Raw genomic sequence first — 19,516 nt, 5'->3', positions numbered from 1 at the left:
AGGGCTTCTTATAGAACGTGTGAGAAGCTCCCTCTGGAAGATCTGTGCAAAGTCCAGATCCCACCAGAAAGCAAAAAGAGAGCCAGTAAGGAAGTACCTCCAGGTACTCTGGATTTGCAGTCTGACAGGAGAAAAGGTTCCGAGGTATTTCTTTTCAGAAGTTAGGTGACTGTCATTTCTCTGAAATCACACCATCCAATGATTAGATGACTGTAGAATTCAGCTGGAATTAAATCCCTTTATTGCAGAGAGCCTATTCCCTTCAAGTCTATTTCTTGTATGTCTCTGAAGAATTCATTAGCCACAGGCCTGCGAACTATTCTGTACTGGTGTAAGCTTATCTCCTCTGGGGAAGCTGTTATCCAGTTTAGCAAGCCTCGGGGAGAGGGAGAACGTGGCCTGGGTTTCTAACCTATCTGACACGTAGAAGGGAAAGATTAGGTTCCAGTTGCTCTTTGAAGGATTATTGTGGTGGACAAGCTATATAACCCACCTTTTCCTACTCCAGAAAGAAAGACGAGGCTGCAACTACTTTTTCTGAGGAGGCCAGTGTGAGCAATGAGAATGTATACTGGATCAGACACAAGTGATGACTGCATGAATCCTGATGGACCCCGATGTGAGAAGTAAGTGCTGAGTTGTATAGCCCTCCCAAGATCGTGGCATGTCAGAATGCATGTAGAAGCCAAGCTTTAGGTACCAAGAAAACTTCAAGGTGATAACTGGAGCATAGATGGAAATGAGGTACCTTCAGTTAGAGAACAATTGGGAGAGGATTTTCAACACAGTGCTGCAGTTTTTATCCGTGTGTGATACTCAAAGCAGAACTTAAGTGGGAGCTGAGTGTGTATCAGCTTTATCCATTGGACCTACTCACGTAAAAAAGCTGGCGTTTAGCCCTGTATGACCAAGAATGCCTACTGGGGATATTTTATACATCAGATACATGAGCCAAAGATCTCATCTTATGTTTATATCCATTTCAGAATCTGCAGAAACAAATGTGAAAAGCCCTTGCAGACACTGAAATCCTGTCCCTGTCAAGGTAAGAGGGGCATTTCATAATAACTTCATCACAGATCAAATCTTGTAATGTGATATTTAATTTTGACTGTGGATGTTTCTCTTATTACAAAAAGCAAATTAATTAAGCTGCTTTATTGATAGTGTTGCCCTACGTTACAAATATTTATTGGCCAAATTAGTTTTTATTTATAATCCTGTAAATTCAGTGTAACTTCAGTGATGAGAAATTCACCCAGAAGTGGAGAAACACAAATCCACTCACAATCATTATCACCCTGACTCATTCCAACTCTATTAGAATTTTATATGTTGTTTCTTTTTTTTTCCCCCTCCATAAATTAGTTTTGCTGTTACCCAAACTGAGATACGCAGACCTTTCCTATTAACTTTGTAGAATGAAATCCCTAGACATGAGATCTGTAGTAATGATTATTGTTCTGTGGCTGTAAGGATGGCTATGGATTCTTCTCTGTTCAGCATGGGGAAAGAATATGCTTTATAAGATACCAGCAAAGACTTTTCTTGAATTGCCTGAATACTGTAACTGCCATATGTCATCATGACAACAGACACGCAGATCAGAAAGTATCTCTGAATTGTCATTTTGAGTACCATTCTCTTGGTGGTGATATTTTTATTCCTGCCATAGTTCAGCTAAATTATCAATTTCCTATAGGAAACAAATGATACATAAATTTTCGATATCACTTGTGCAACATGACTTCCTAAATCCAGTATTTTGTACTACGTGGATTTTGGCTTCAGCTGCCACAATTTGAGGGCTTTATGTGCAGTCAGTATGAATTAGACATGCATCCTGATATACCTGATGCTGTGTGTCAGTCTGGGCATTCAGACTTTTGGAACTATAAGAACAAATCTGCAGCATTTATATAAGGGATACAGCTGTCTCCTGAACGTCCCTTGTATTTCCTCTTAAACGTTCCCTATAATGTTTCTGACTCACTGACCTTAAATGAAGCAAGTGAATATTGATACAAGATAAGTAATAAATAAATATGCAAGCATGCATAAAATGTGGCTGAAAACTAAAATGGCAAACAACAAATAAGGGCCAAGTCTCCCCTCATCCCTTTGGAAGATGTGCAATTTCGCTTTCTCTCAGTAGATGTCAGCAACACTACAAACTTGCCCAATTTACCACCGAGAGTCCTGTTTACCATTTTAATTAGTTTTCCAATTTCAGTTTTGCAAAGGAATAGCCCATCTAAACCGGTGGAATCTATTGCCCTCTGAAACAGGATTAGAGATTGCTATTCAGCATCTTAGAATAATATTGTGTTCTCAGTAATGCAGAACTCATACAGAACTTAGTAAAGGAGCTTATTGCTACATTTTTAGAATTTTCTGAACATTTACCTCACATTTGCCCTCCAGGCAAACGTGAAGTAATATAAGATGTCTAATATTTTGCTTCTTTCTGTGAAGTAAATCAAAACCGTGGGAATGTTTTCATATAATTTGATTTACTCCTGTCTCCTACAATACATCTTCAACTCTGTTCAATTAACTCTCTGCCTGCTACAAGAAAGGGGCACAATCATATTCTGACTGAAAGCAATGGCAAGTGTTCTGTTGGCTCTGCTGAGAGTTGTGTCAGCCCCAGAGGAGTTCACAACCACAAAGGAAGGATGTGGAAAGAAGTTTCATACTAGAATTTTCTGTATGTGCATGTATGGCAGGGAGAAAAAGGGTTGTTTATTTCTGTGTGTAAGGACCATTCAATTTGCTGCATATTATAAAATAAACAAATATTTCAAAATCATCATGTACATGAAATGAGGACCAGAGAATAAATGTTCCAGTGTTTATTTGGTTAGAAATGAAGAAATTTCATTATCTTCTGATTCTCACAGGAGGGTCTTTTCCTTCATCTGATCTCCAGCAGGAATCTTTGATTTTTTTTGTGATATATTGGGTACTTGTGAAGCATGGTGGGTTTCCACTTTTGGAAGTTAAGATCATACCCTCAGAAACAAGATCAGCCCAGAAAGCAGCAGTGAGCATCTCTCCATGTGCCTGTCACCATCTCATTGGCAAGAGCACCAAAATGAGCAGCGCTAAGAATTAGAGGCCAGTTCAGCCACAGGCAGTGCTGGGGACATTTTGTGTGGTATTCACTTGTTTGTAGGGAAATGGGCTGTGACCGTTTTATTTCAGCTGCAGAGTGTGCCTACACATGGTGTAGCCAGCTAGAGCTGGCCAGCTCCAGAGCCAAATTCTGCTAAACAGAGATGCAGCCACAAAAAAAAAAATTTGAAGGGGAATCGGGTAAAGTAATTGTAACTTCTAGCTAAGGGAGACAAAGAGCTGTGCTCCCCAACGTGTGTTGGCTTATCGACAACAACACTGAGCAAGTATCATGCTGCTGGCAACATTGTACTTTGTTTTCCATGTCCTCCTCAGAACATTTTCATTTCCTGTGTCGCAAGCAACATTACAATGTATTGCCTTCAAGCCATAGGTTGGGAGCCACCATGTCATAGTATTCCCTTTATGTTCTTGTTCCCCAAATTCTCTGTCCCTTCCTATGATCTGTCCCTTTTGGCATCCTCTCCTTCAGTGTGCTCTCCTGCCTTGCTATCCTCTGTTCCTATGCTTATCAAGTGGTCTTTGATCCTTTTCTGCTTGTCAGTTGACCCATTTGATATCAATCCTTTTCTCAGCTGCACTTTTCTCATAACCCCACAGGGGTGGGCTGGGAGATGCTCTCTGGCAGGCAAGCACTGCCAAAGGAATAATTACCAGTTCTAGGGATGGGTCCAAAACACAGGGGAGCCAGTGGAGTTTGGGCCCCCCACGTGGGCTCATTGATGTCTGCGTCTCAGCCTGGGTAGATGAAGCAGACAAGGAGAAGCAGTTTGCCAAACTGAGCATGGGGTATGTGGCTCCAGGGTGATGAGGCAGCAGCAACGCAGTGTAAATTTTCTTAGAGGCATCTGTTAGCAGCCATTTGGGAACTAAACCAAATGACCCCAGTGTAATCCTGTTCTGCTGCCTCCATTGTTCTGGGCTCCTTTCTTACTTGCATAGCCAGCAGGAGGAAGCTGGTGGCTTTGGCTCTCTCTCTGACTCCTTCTTTGGCTCTCCTTGCTGAATGGATCTGTTTCTGCCTCTGTTGTTCAGCTGTTGAGCAAGTCTGTTCTTAGCTTTTGGCTTGCTCTGCAGGATATGAAGTAGGGAATGCCGAATCTGCCACTGCTTTGCAGAACATTAGATTTGGAGGGGCAGTATTTGCCATTTCACCTCAGACTGAAACTGGAAGGAAATTGAAAGATTGTGTCTAGTGTCTGCCTGAACCTGTTGGGGAAAACGTCTTCCTAGCCCTTTCTGGGGTTATGTGTCTTGCTAATAACATTCTGAGTTTACAGCTGAGAATATCAGAGGGTCATGAGCTAAATGCATATCTGTGTGAAGTTAGGCAAGAGTTGCCTCTATGTTTCAGGAGTTGAAATCAAGGTGCAAAAATGAGTTAGCCCAGAGTTTACGAGAAGGCTCCAGCAATTTGGTGGCAGAGTGACAGGAAATCTCCCCATCTTCAGGATTGTCCATAATGGCAGAGCCAGAAGTACTAAAAAAGCTTAGTGCCAAACACCGTGTTAGGTTTCGTTGTCTTCGTGTAGGTCTCCTAGGAAGCTTCTGAAAGAAGAACTTTTGCAATGAGATTGAGCATACAGCTATACTGCTGGGTAATTTAGGATGGTAAGTAGTTGGTGCTTAAGTCACAGTAAGAGTAAAATTGAATGTTCCCAACTTCATACATACTACAGTATGAAAGAAGAGATGTCTGACAGTTTAATTTCATGCTTGTGACAACTTTTTCAAGTCATGATTACTGCACTGGTGGATTGGTTTAGTTGAAAAGGGAGGTGGTGGCAGGTCTGAGTTTTCATTTAAATATGACTTCACTGGAAGAGCTGGCATAAGTTTTTATTAATACTAACAATATTGAGCATAACATCAAAGCAAGGTTTAACTATTATGCAGTTGCATAGCTAAATATGAAAAGACCATGAGTCTTTCTGCATGTGCACTATTTCCTGACACTGATTTTCAGGCCTTATGTGCATCAACAATAGTGGACCAATCCAGCCAAAATTTGCTTCCACAGCTGCTGGCCTTAGGAAGTTCCCTGGGCCTCCTGTGTTCTGCAGCTGTGAAGGCTATTCCCTGCTCTGAACGAAAGAATCTCCCCTCTCCTGTGACTGCAAATGCTGAATGAGACATCCTGTAACACCCTGTTCAGAGGGGCAGACAGCTGAAGGCCATCCTTGGCATTTTAGTCTTTGTAGATAGTGACAGATGGTGTATAACCATAAGCAAGGAACCCCTTAGGTCCTAAAATATGAGAGGAGATTTCTGGGGAATTATTATAAAAGTTCATTACCCAAAGGTCTTGGTGCTGGTTCTGCTCCAGCGAGAGTAAGGAGGAGAGATATTAAGCAGAGGTTTAAAGAAAAAATAATCTGGCGTATTAGAGTGTTGCAACATCTTAGGTGAGTGCAGAGAGCACATTTCTCCACATACACCAAGAGTAAGCCCAGGAGAACTGCTGCATGAAATGTTTCTTACATAACCACACAAAACTTGCCTACTTTCAAGTTTTGCTCTGCGTTTAGGTATAAAACCGTCTGTTGTAAGTTCCACTTAAATTCCTTATTTTGCACCTTTCAAATGACTTGAAGCCCACTTACGGTTTTGCAAATGAAACCTGATGGTTTCAAGTGAGTTTCAATTTGAGCTTTTAACATTCTTGTTCAAACCTGAAACTCAAAGTGAAATTCAGGGGGTGCAAAAACATGTATATGGAAAAATCAAAGGAAAAATTCACAAGAACCTGTGCAAACCAAACTTGCAATATTTCCTACAGCTCAGGCTCTATCCATTTACACAGATTATCTTAGTCTCCTTCTCTTTGCTACGTGGCTGTGGAGGCCAGAGGGTCTGATGGTGGTAGCTGTCAGGAGCAGTACTGCCAAAGAACTGCAAAGTCTTTCCATGATCAACTACTGTCCTTACGGGGGCAGCAATTCATCCAAGTCTAAATTTGTCTTCAGATTCCATACATGCATCAGTAAGGCAAGAACAGTTTAAGCTCTGTTGATAATATGTAACTGAAGCTGAAGAAACAAGGTTTGAAGCTTATTTGCAGCAGGGAAAAGTTTTAGTAACTGAGCTGCAACAATGGGTAATTACAAAGAGAGGTAGGTGGTGGGGGTGGGAAACCAGATGAATTATGAGGTTTTATCTAATTTCCATCCCTGCAGCACTTTTGGTTGGAAAACAGAAACTAAGCGTGCCTCATTATTGCATGAAATAAATAAAACCAGAATGCTGTGGTGGCTTCTTGATCTGTAAAGCATGCAAAGCTAAAACTACCACATGCAAAAACGATCACAAGAGGAGTGAGTGCAAACTGAAGGGTTGGTGATACTCGATCTTTGCAATGCACACAGCTCACAGTTCTCAGCACAGCTGACCTCTTGGGAACTGATAGGAAGTCCTGGCTCTGCTTGAGTCAATGGGAATTTTGCTGTGGACTTCAGGGAAGCTGGAACTTCACAGTGTAACCCATGTTGTGCAATATATTGTTCCTGGCTCTTAAAACCTTGCAAAATCTCATAGGTGGGCAAATATGCATTTGTGGTGCTCTGGGTCTTCTGTTTAGCAAGAATGGGAAATTAAAGGCAACCCATTTTCACTACAGCTAGTTAGGCTCCTGGTAGAGACATATACTATCTTACCCATGAAAATTAAATACATAAATGTAGAACTAACATGACTGTAAGTGGTCTCATGTTGCTCATTCTGCTTGTTTGTATGTGCTGTCCTGTCCCTTTGTCTGTGCTGTCATCTTAAACAGCTTCAGTGCACACAGGCTTTGGCAATACTTAGAGGAAGGGGTCCTGGTCTTTTTTGGTCTTTAGGCACTAAGGTCCACATCCTCACTCCCATTCACGATGTGGGCCTCAAGTAGTAGTTGTGATGATAGTTAATATTCAGTCATGTTACTAAGACAGTTTAAAGTACTTTCTGTTAAGTAAACTGGCACCTCTGATTGTAACATCAGCAACAGAGAAATGCCATGTTCAGCAAGTGAATAGGGATTAATTTTTGGGCCTTGTTCATGGATATCCTTAGAGATGTGCCACCATCCCTAGGGAAGATATAGGAATGTTTTTTTCTTACGAATATCTTTTTGTCAGCTTTGAATATGGAGTCCTATAAGGCTGCCAATATTGTTACAAAAGTTTTTATCCTGTTCACTCCATTTGTTGAGTTCTTCCTGCTAAGTCAGCCAAAACTTTATTTTCACTGTATGTGAAAGATCTGGCTGTTTTCAGTAGTTTATGTTTGGGGCCAGGGCAAATTCAATTCATTGACTACTTAAAGCTGTGCATTCATAACTGAAATGGCTGGGGTTCCTTGTGTCTCATTCCCTTGTCTCTTATCTCTGCAAGGCTTACGTACAAGGACAAGGTCTAGAGTCCTTTGGAGAACTTAAAAATGGAAAAGCAACATACTGTATCTTTTTCATTTAAGTAAGTCTACCTAAATGAATGTACAGACGAAATGGCAAAAAGCTGGCAATAAAACAGTGTGAAGCCTGAGGTATGTATTTCTTGTATAGCACGTTGGTAGGGGTCCCAAAGCAGGTCACTATGTCCTTTTATATGCCAAAGCTGTAGATGGGTGGGAACTTAGGACTGAAATAGCACCATTAGTAGCTTCCAGTAATCAGTTCTTGTGGTGGGAAAGGCATTGCTAAGGAAAAAAAACAACATTTATTTTAATAAGAGTTTGAAAAGCACTTCAGCAAATCACAGTATTCATAAGGTGACATGCCAGGGTGAATTGACCTTATAAGGTCCACTTCAGAAAATATCATGGTATTATTTCCTAGTATTTTGAACCTTGACCTTTTCCTATAGAAGCTCCAAAAAGTTTAACATCTGAAGAGGAAGCAGCTGGGATCTTAGAGGTAGAGACAGCTTGCTACACCAGTCAATAGATACCCAAATTAAGATGCCGCATCAAGAACTTTGCCTTTCAGGAAAAACAAAGCAAAATAAAATGTGAGGTTTATTTCTGTGGTGGCTCATCTGGAGAAACCCTTTAATGACTGTATTGTGTTCATAAGTATGACACAAAATCAGCAGGGTGTAGCTAGTGGTGTAGGATTTGGAATATTAATTTAAGACAGAAAAATAAGCAGGAAGAGAACTGATTGCCAAGGGTGTGTGAGAATCAGTTGGGGTAGGATTTGCTTTGTCAGTGTTGTAACCAGCCTGTGAGTGCTCCTTCTGAAGTCTGCAAAGTGGGCACATAATATAGTTGCCCACACACTATGGGTTTAATGCCAGCTGTGGTTCGTTCTTTTTTTTTGTTTGTTTTAAAGTATAGATGAATAAGGGAAATTATATTTAAGCTTGTTTTAGTTGGGCATGTGACACATCAAAAAAATTGCCAGCTTATTTTCCCAGCCTTACTTTCTGCAAAAGCCCAAATAGCTTTAGTTGCCTCATAAATCCACAGTGATTAGAATGTATTTATTTATTATTATCTATGCAGACACAAAATGACCTCAGCAAAGAAGAAGCCAAAACAATTCCTTGATTTTGGGAGAAAAATGATTCAGCCCTCATCTCTCGTCCGCCCACAGCCTCATTCTGGGGGCTGTGACTTTGTCTTATGCTTCAGGAGGAAACATATTTTTGGCTGAGTTTGAACTCTCTAGAGTGTGTTGGATCTTACAGGTATACTGTCAAATAGAGTTTGTATTGGACACAAGGTGCTTCACTTGAGTACATCAAAGTGCTAAGGTTTCCTGTAAAATTGATCTTCATGGTTTTCAATACATGACTAGTTATTTATGTTTTGTTATTACACAATTTCAAATAATGTAAAAGTTAAAGGGAAGAAATACTTTCTGTGCTGTGTAAGAGGGATGTGGGACCAAGTTCACTTCAGTAGAGAGCTGAGTAAATTGTTGAGAAGCATGATAAAATAGGATTGTACAGTCTTCTGGAATTTTGTGTGGGTGGATGAATTGGAGTACGGAAATATGTTCCATTAATTTCTAAGCGATATTTCCTATGTATTGATGAAGGGGCCTGAGTTCAGTTCAACGCCATGGATGATATAATTGGAGATCATTAAATTAATTAGCTGTATTAGGTGTTCCACCCAGTCATGTTTTACAGCAAAAATCACAGTGTCAGACCAGATATTAATTTAATGAAGTACCAACAATGGCCATTTCTTATAAGGTCAGGTATAGATCCTCTCAAATTATGGAAATTGGCAGCTTAAGAATATCTTGTGCTAGGTTATTGTGTTTAATAGACATGGGCATATCTATCTTTCATGAACTGATCAAATCCCTTTCATAAGACATTCTTACTTTTGACTTCCACATATCCTGCGGCAACAAATTCTTTTGTTTGTTTTACATCATTTTACGTGGTACTCCTACTTTATTCTTTTATTGTGAAAAATAATGACTAGTCATTCCCTGTTCAACCATATTTCCTTCAAGTTATCTCTTTTCAACTAAAATGTTATTTTATTTTGTTTCCCACTGTGTAGAAGCTTTTTCATATCTGTCATCTCTTTCTAGTAAAGATATCAATCAAACAAATGATCTAGAACTAGAAAGTACCAAACAGTCTCTGTGTAATACACTCTGTCCTCCAATCCATTGGCAGAAAATCAATGAGGAAGAAAAAGTATTTAAAAATATTCTTCAAGACTAGATACAATTCAGGATCTGAATCTGTGTGCCACTCCATACTCCCTCCTGTAGTGGATATAATGTGCTTTCAAGGCTTGAGAACAAGTGTTAAAGACAAAATATAATTAAAGATGGAGATTTTTAAAAAAAAAAAAAAAAGATATGTGAGATGTGCTTGCCAAAGTTAGATCATAACCCATTAAACAGGTATTTAAAACAATAGCTTGTCTGGAAAAAGTATATCTGTTCTAGATGTTTTGCAGCAAAACATTTGCTAGAGAGCAACAGGGGACTACTAGTGTTAGACTGTAGGAGGTGGGGATTTGTACAGGCACTGCGAGTAAGGAACTGTCTGAAGGAGAGAGGAGTGGGTTCTGTTGAAAGGGGAAGTACTGGGCAGGAAGGAAGGTTACAAATGAAGTTCCTTGGTGATCAGTCAGGGGACTGGATGTTTTATACTTTTATTAATGACTTTGGCATAAAAAGACAGAGAATGTTGAGGAAATTTGATGATGATATACAGTTGGGACTCATTGCTAATGCAGAAAGGGCAGGAATATCTTACAGGAAGAAATGGATGACCTCTAGGTTTGGAGTAATAGGAACAGGCTGAAAGTTAATGGAATGAAGTGCAAGGTCATGCACTTCGGGATCACTGACAATTTCTGATATAAACTGGAAGCTCATTGTTTGGAAACAACAGAGGAAGGGACAGACCTGAGTATATTAGGTGATCACAGGATAGCTAGTAGCCAGCGATATGTTCCAGGCACAAAAGGGCAAACGGAATTTGAGATTGACCAAGTCTTCCCAGCTGAAATAAGGAAGTATTTGTGCCTGACAAGGCATGATAAAGTTCTGTCTGAATACCATGTACAACTCCAATTTTCCTTGTTGAAAAAAGAGGAACTCAAACCTCAACAAATCCACAGAAGGGTTATCGGGATCATGGGCATGATAAGCTTATCTGCAAGAAGAAACTAAATTGGCAACGGTTTATTTAGCCTAGCAAAATGAAATCTGAGAGGTGACTTAGAAATATATCCATGGGAGAAAATACCAGAAAAGTGGTGCTATTTAAAAGACAACAATTAAACACAAACAAATTGATATAAACTGGTCTTGAGGAAATTTGAGCTGCAGTTTAGATTTCTACTTAACAGAAGAGCCAGGTTCTGGAACAAGCATAGTGGGATGGAATAAGAAAAACTGACTAGTTTTATTACAGAGCTATATCAGTTTATTAGAGGAATAGTACAGTACGCTTTTCTGTGGATGAAGCTGATGGAATGACCCAAAAGTCTTACAAAGGAGCTTCATAATTTCTTGCTTAATCCTAAATTACTCCCCTTTGGTTAGCGCTTGGATGGCAGTGTTTCAAGGAGTGTGTAGAAATTGCGGGAGATTTTATTTTTGATTCAGTGGTTAAACTTGAGAATCGGTAATGCCTTAAGATATTTTCACTGTAGTAGATCAAACCTTGATGCTGTAGGGAAAACTATCCTTTCTAGAAGGCCACAAAATTTAACAAATCCTTATGGTTTTGGAAGTAAAGGCATTAAAGCTGCACTGAAGGTCATCTGTCGTTACCCCTCTGAAAGACTAGCAAATCAATGCACAGAGCTAGAAGCTGCTCCACAGTGCCAACATTTATTCCAAATTTCATGGATTTCCAGATTTTCACATGCTCTGTTATAATTTATTTTTTATAACATTCATTCTTCACCAATTAATAGTACAAATGGTGTACTTATTCCACTTAATGCATTTAGATGGACCAGGCATTTTTACTTCCCAATAAAGAAAATATTTCACATTCCCAGTTTAACTTGTGTTTATAACTTGCTCAAAAATACCTTTGCTAAAGTCCCTTCTTATCCACTTCCATCTCTGAGCACCCAAGGAAGAAAGGTATCATGATACCAGAATAATTTTCTTCTCATTAAAAGGACTCTCTTAACTTATACACAGCCAAAATCTTGTTGATAAAATTGTCAACATACTCATGGTCTAATCAGAATGACATGGTATTCAAAGAAGAATCTTTCATAAGTATTTCCAATTCATAACAATAGAATGCAGCAGTGTATGAAAATAAATACGCTGTGTGGAAATTTATATAGACGTCAGTCAGTGTTTTATGTTCTCTGGTCAAGATAAGTTGTACTTTTGAAATCCTCTAAAAGCTGCTGTAATGCTTCTATTTCAGAAGAAAAACAATTGTCCTTCTGGCAAGATTAAGCCCATGACATCTTTTCTCCTTAATTTTTTTCCTTTTGATATGCATGTCACCATAGGTTCATATATGTAAGATTTTTAAAGCCCAGTGATGCCAAAACTCGTCCCCTTCTTTTAGCCAGATGTTTCATTTTAGAAACATCTTTTTCAATGAAAGTAAAGTAGATTCAAACTTTTGAAAAGTGAATTACCATAAAATAAATATCCCAGAATAGTTGCAATTGAAATTTAAGTTCTTCTGACTGAAAAAAAAAAATTACACCAAAGGGGCTTTTAAATGATGATTCGCATACTAATTGGCTAAAATTCTTTTTTTCATATGCTAACGTTTGCACAGCTGTGTTTGTAATATATCCTGAAAAATTTAAGATGCATTACTTAAGATATATTTCTATGCTCCTTGTGGTTTTAGGAGAACTTCTCTTGAAAGAAGGGCTTTTGTTCAGGGAACTTGCTATGCTCATTACTCACAGGAAGGATGGTGATGTTTTTGTCAATGTTATGTCTCAAAAAAAAAAATTGTAGAACCCACAATCTCTAAGTTTGCATACTGGTTTGACACAGTAATGGTTTTCCATGTGAAGCTTTTATTTTCTATGACTTCTGCAGTTGAGACAATTACTGAATTGTGAAAAACTCTTTGTATATATACCAGTGCACTGTACTCCAGATAAACATGGGTAACACTGTTGATCAGATCTTCCAAATTAAATACATAAATACCATTCTCTTATTTATGCATTCCTAATCTATATACAATGCAGGTTAATGCATTCTGACATTTCCACACAGCTCTCCTCTAGCATCCTAATTTGGCTGCATGTTTCACAAATAATCTGACCTGTGTGCAGCTATCTTGAAGTTTTTGGTATATAGGTCAGGTAACATTTCCTTAGTGAATGGTTAAATAAAGTAACTGTTTTCTTAAGGTCATCTAAATAAGAAGATAAGAAATGCCTTACTGGATCAGAAGAGGTCTGTGGCTCCAACCGTTGCAACAGGAGACACTCTATAGGGAGTGCACATGAGCCTAGCCACTTGCTGTGGTCCATTCTCCTTAGACTCCCCAGCATCTGTAGTTGTTATATAGGGATATCAGTGTGTACAGCCCACCAATAATCATTGTGTATTATCCACGTATGGACATATTGTCCATGAATTTGTATAATCCCTTTCTGAACCTGCTGGTACACTCTGTCCTTGCCACCTTCTGTGGCAGCAAGGTCAGGAAGTATACTGCCCACTGTGTAAAGAAGTACTTTGTCTCTTTTGTATTATGTGTTCATTCAGTGCCTCCTAATAGCCTGGAAATTGCAGGATTTTTGTGAGTAAAATTTCTGCCTTCATTTTTCACACTTTCTTCATAATTTTGGGAATCCTGATTGTATTCCCCCTTGATCTTCTCTCCAGATTGATAAATCCTACACTTTTTGGTCTCTCCTTGTAAGTCAACTGCTGCAAACCATTGATCGCTTTACCTGCTCTCTCTCTATATTCTCTGATTCTACTATTTCTTTTTCAAAATGCTGTGCTGGTTTTGGCTGGGATAGAGTTAATTTTCTTCATACTAGCTAGTATGGGGCTAAGTTTTGGATTTGTGCTGGAAACAGTGTTGATAACACAGGGATGTTTTCCTTATTGCTGAGCAGTGCTTACAGAGTCAAGGCCTTTTCTGCTCCTCACCCCACCCCACCAGTGAGGAGGCTGGGGGTGCACAAGAAGTTGGGAGGGGACACAGCCGGGACAGCCGATCCCAACTGACCAAAGGGATGTTCCATACCACAGGATGTCACGCTCAGCATATAAAGCTGGGGGAAGAAGAAGGGGGGGATGTTTGGAGGGATGGCATTTGTCTTCCCAAGTAACCATTACATGTGATGGAGCCCCGCTTTCCTGGAGATGGCTGAACACCTGCCTGCCGATGGGAAGTGGTGAATGAATTCCTTGTTTTGCTTTGCTTGTGTGCATGGCTTTTGCTTTGCTTATTAAACTGTCTTTATCTCAACCCACGAGTTTTCTCATTTTTCCTCTTCTGATTCTCTCGCCCATCCCACCGGAGGGGGAGTGAGCGAGCGACTCTGTGGTGCTTAATTGCCAGCTGGGGTTAAACCACGACAGATGCAAAGACCAGAATCCATATAATTTCTGATGCTGAGTTAACATCTGACATTGCTGATTTCCCTAAGGCCATATTTCATCCTCTGTTGGGCTTAATAGTATCTTACCTTTGGTGCTTAAAGGTAATGGTAAATTCACTGAATTTCAATTCTCTAGAAAATGGACATTGCAGTAGAAGGATTAAAAGTAAGTAGCATAGCTGTTGACAAAATAAACCCAGAGAGCTAAATATACAGTTGTTTAGGCTTCCCAGAAGGAATCAAGTTTGACTGGATATGGAACTAAACTATCTGAACCTGAAAAAACAGGTGAGTGGAATCTATACATGTGAAAATAGAGTGAGAGTTTGATAAAGCTGGCTATAACTTTAAAACTTATTTTTAAATTAATGTAAGTTGATTGTATCTTAATGAGAAAGCTGTAGCCATCTGTACGAAACACGGAAAAATAGATTATTTTGGACGGCTTGATAAAGCAGTTGCAGACTAGCTCATAAAAATAATTTTCTAGTGCTGTAGTCCTATGACATGAAAAGGCCATAAAAAATTTAGCAATTTTGAATGTGACCTCATCATTAACTGTGACTTCTTTATTGATGGTTTAGAACAAAGCATGGCCACAGTGCTGTTAGGGCTGATGCACCCCACAGTTTATACCTATGTGGAGTAATCAGCCCTTCCTTCTATTGACTTCCTGTGCAATTTAAAAAAAATGAAAACTATCCCATCTTCTCCTCTTGATTGGTACCGAAGGCTGCGATTATGAATTTCCTGAATGGAAATTTCCTTCTGAGCTAAGAAGCTGACTTTGCTCTTAACTCCAATAAAACTATTTTAATCCAAAAGCTCTACATCTAACCCGTAGTGTTCTGGAAAAGTTACCTTACTAAGCCCAAAAGATATCCTTACTTGAGTCTTTTCCTTTTTTTTTCCCCTTCTATCTTATTTTTGGTCTTGTCAAATATTTGCTAAACTACTCTTCCTTTCCTAAGCTTCAGCTTCTCTTTCTCTCCCAGTCTTTCTCATCAGACCCAAACTCCTGATGTCTACAGATTATAACAGTTCATATTTTTCCACTTTCCCTCATTTTCTCATGTTTACTTGCTTCCTTCTTTCCCCAGCTTTTTCTCCTGACACAGGTGGTGTTCTCTCTTATTTTGGAATGGTCTTACAAAATAAGGAAACAGAGCTTTATCTTCAGTTTGGCAGCTGCTGGTGTACTTCACATGCTTAAGGACAGGTGGGCACAAAAATAAGTTACTATGAGGTACAAATGAAAGGGAAACCACAGTCCGTAAGGTATGCTGTGTTAACTGCCTTTGTCACTGCTCTGGTTCTGCCATAAGAGGAACTTCATGATGCAGTTACAGGTAGAAGAGAGAAGGCCAAGGTAGCTCGTTCTTATGACAGTTAGTGGTGTGCAAGAGCACACACAGAAGTAGTTACCATGGAATGACAGACATTTGAGGTATATATATCACTACAGATATAACCTAGCTTTCAGGTAACCTCCTAGCTTTCAGGTAACCTCCTGGCAGTCTGTGAGGAATGCAGATAACTCTGTTTGACTGACATTATAGTCCACCTCCAGTTACCAAACTGATTGCAGCCATGTAGAGAGTGCCCTCACCAGGCGAGTGCTGAAGCATCTGCCTGTGGCTAGCACGGGGTTGTCATTCTGGAAGGAACTTTGAGGCTGGAAGGAAGCAGGGGCTTCTTCTCTGTGGCTGTGTAGCAGGGGCCATGGACAAAGCAAGCTTACCGTTCCACTGGAACGGAGAAAGAAACCTAGCTGTGATTTTTAGTTTTGCTTAAAAAAAAGAAAAAGTAGTCTTGGGCATACATAGGAAGTAATAGAGGCAGAATGGAAAAGGCTACCTATAGTTTTGACTTGTTTCCTTTCATCATTTTAAAGACAGTGCAATGTTTGGTCTATAGCTGTGCCTTGCACTGATGAAGCCATGCGGAGAGCTTCACTGCCCTGTCTCCTTTAAGTTTCAGGTATCATCTCCTCTGCTGATGTACGCTTCATTCATTCCTTCTCCCATCACTTGTTTGTCTTCTAAGCCTCATGTAAACTGACTGTATTTCTTTAATCAAGCCTGGAAAGCGGAAAAGAAATGAGCATATTCTGCCTCTATAGAGAAAGAATGAAGGGAAATAAACAAGGAAAATAAATAACAAATCAGGAACAAATATGTAGTTTCTCTTTCTCCTTATTTTCCTATTCATTCCTTGGAGTGTAGGAATAACTCATTTCTCATTTCCACCACTAATAAATGCTGCTAGCACTTTAACGTCAAGACCACATATCCCATGGTTCCCCAGGGCGTTTCCCAGGAGTACAAAGAAAGAGCTCAGTGGTTTTGAGAAGGCCATGTCTTTAGGGAACTGTTTAGCAGAGGTAGGACTGTTTTCAGTCTTGCGTCTTTGTTCTGTGATAAGATAATGCCCTTCACTGAAGTTGATAAAATTGAGGTGAGCTGAGTTAATCCTTCAAAAATCTCTGCTGCCTTTCCGCCTCTCTTACTCCATAGCAATGTATGTGTTTCACTCCAAGTTATTGTTAGTCTTTAGTGCACTCCTGTCTTACAACGTGAGGCTGGAGGGGCAACTCCTGATAGTAAGAGACTAATTTCTGATTCTATGTTCTAGGTACTGAAATACAGGACTGCTCGTGTATCTACTGGTTGAAAACCTTGATCCTCTGGTAGTAGGTGAGTGCATAAAAACACATTTCTGCAATGCTTTGGCTGGGGTAAGAGTAGTGCTGTGCATCAGATGGAAGTAACTTCTCTCTGATTTACTCATGTGGGCTGTGTGATCTGATACAGTTATAATCTGCGTAAGTACGTAGATTATTAATGGTAATATACTTACCTAGTTCTGTTTCCGTTACTGCCAAAACATTATTTATTTCAGTAACTCTATGTGGCAGTGGGTTTCACAGGTTGTATGAAGAAATGTTTCCTTTTCTTAGTTGTAAACTTAACTAAATGAAACTGGGCTCTAAACGTGTGTATATAACTCTTGACCTTGCATTCTGAGAAGTGGAGCAGGTCCTCTTTTTTCTTCAAAAGATCTTCACTTGATTAAAAAGTTTTCATTGCCTAAGTTCTGCTAGTCACATCACATATAGCAAAAATAAACACACCAGCTGATGAATGGAGGACAAGTTACAAGGCTAGGAGAGGGGGGGTTGTCGCCTACATCTGCACAGGAACATTAAGATTTATTCTTGCTTTGTTTCTGTATGCAGTATGTTTCTTGCAGCCAAGTTGAACTTCTGCATTTAAACACATAAGTTGTGTATATGCCTAATTTTAAATACAAGGATAATCCCCTCACTTACGTTGAGTTCATTTGTAAGACTTTGCCGAGTCAAAGCTTTAATCGCACACATTTTTTTAAATCCTGCAACACTTCAAACAATGATCCAGGCATAGGATCTTTGCATTGACCTCCTAATGTAACTGGAGCAGCATTTGAGAATACTATTTTACTTAACAGATTTGAAAATTAATTAAATTAAAAATAACTGAAATGTTTTCATTGACAGATGTCTAAGTACATTTCAAATTAGGGTAAGCATCATTATTGTCCCTTAACACCTGAGGAAATGGAAACATGTAGAAGTTAAATGCTTGCAAGAGTATTAGAACCAGGGAAACTTATGAAAGTCTTGTTAGTTCCTCCTCTGAATCCAGGCCAGAGCCTTAGCCACAGGCCCAGACTGCTTCAAAATTCTGGCTAAATATACGTTCATATATTTTCATAATTCTCACTCCTCAATCAAATTAGATATACGAATTAGAGGTCCAGTTATACATGTCCTGGAGATTATGAAAGTCTTGTTCTCGAGTTCACTGGAGGTAAGAGTGAGCCTTCAATTCCCAGAAGTTACCTATCATTTATTGTGTTTTCCTTGTTTCAGGAGTGTTCTATTTCCCAAGCCTTTTTCTATGGACCTATAAAAGAGAAATAATTCTACTATTTAACAGTTTGATTAGAGGAAGGTTAACCTTGGGGGGTGTTAATTTATTCAGTACTGCCTCTTTTTAGTCAAAGTCGTTGATTCTTTGTGTGATTATCTGGAAGCATCGCTATTTCTTCATTTGTGGCTAATTTACATATTTTGGGGGAAAAAACAGACTAGCACTGGAAATGAAAATGTCATTTTTTTAACAACATGGCTAATTTAATAAAAACAGACTATTAATGGAAACAAAAATAGTCAAATGTTTGTTGGACCTACATGTATTTGAATCATTCAGTTGAAAGGATTTGAAGGCCAGGCTTGTATTCCACTTGAGACACCATAGTGACAGAAAATGATTGCACTTCATTTAGGTATTTCTTCAAGTTACCCAAAGGCATAATATTTGCAACCCCTACTTAAATACCCGATGAAATTAATTTAATTGTAAGGAAGCTATTTCATATTGTTACGGCACTGTATGTCTTCACATTTGACAAGTACCAGCATTTAACCTTTTAATTGAAAATTACTTTGGGGATCCTGCCAGAAACTGCAAACTGAAAACACTAACCCCCATTACTGAGTCATGTAATACAGTAGGTACAAAGTCAGATGTCCTTGACGGGCGCACTCTGGAGCTGCGTGGGTGGGAAGTTCTATGTCCTTCCAGAATGAACTTCCTTCTGCTACAAAGGCTGATTGTACAGTTTAAGAATCATTTCATTATTTCTATATACAGGTACTTGGAAGAAGATAAAATGATTATTCCCCCTTACAGAAGTGCTTTTACTTGATATTGTTTAAGGCAGGAGCAGTGCTTCAAGGGGAAGAAAAGTAGGGTTTTTTTTTTTATGTCTGGATTTTTGGAATATGTGGATTTTTATATGGGGGAGGGAGGGGAGGGAGACAGGGAGGGGAAGTATTCCTTTATATCTTCCAAAAGAATTGGAGTTGAAAGCTGCAACCAGGTATGGGATTAGTGAAGATCTCCAGGAGTAGTAGCTGTGCACGTCAGGTCATGCAGCCACAGCAGTTCCTAAGAGAGGATGAGTGCAGCTCCAGACCATGCCACAAGGACTGTGTAAGGGTTTCATTTAGCTCTGTGAAAGATTCTTAGTTAAAAGCTGCTGAGTGTTACTATTTTGTCTGTAACTGTGTTTGCAGAAGTACTTTCTAAACATGGACTTAAATTGATGATGATCCTTGACAGTTCCAATCTTGTTGTCCGGAGTTGGGTACCCAGAAGCTGAGACAAATGAGATGTGTTTTCAGACCCTCACAGTGTTTTGGCTGTTCCGCACACCGCAGCTGTAGGAAAGTGGAAGTCCACAAAGCAGGGATTTTTACTCTGCTAATGTAATTCGTGGAGAGGTACCAGGATTACCCACTGCCAGTTAAAGG

At 39.4% G+C, this 19,516-nt stretch overlaps 1 long non-coding RNA gene across 1 annotated transcript; it reads left to right on the top strand.

The window, feature by feature from the left end:
* The first annotated feature begins 543 nt into the window (after window positions 1-543).
* LOC127020834 (uncharacterized) lies at window positions 544-18,115 on the top strand. The gene is made up of 4 exons (XR_007767117.1): window positions 544-626; window positions 987-1,045; window positions 16,792-16,853; window positions 18,071-18,115. It is a non-coding gene; the product is annotated as an uncharacterized LOC127020834 (long non-coding RNA).
* The last annotated feature ends 1,401 nt before the right edge of the window (window positions 18,116-19,516 follow it).

This window comes from Gymnogyps californianus, chromosome 11 (genome assembly GCF_018139145.2).
Source record: "Gymnogyps californianus isolate 813 chromosome 11, ASM1813914v2, whole genome shotgun sequence".
NCBI lineage: Eukaryota > Metazoa > Chordata > Aves > Accipitriformes > Cathartidae > Gymnogyps > Gymnogyps californianus.
Note: the sequence above shows the minus strand (reverse complement) of the source record. Positions and strands in the feature narration are given on the sequence as shown.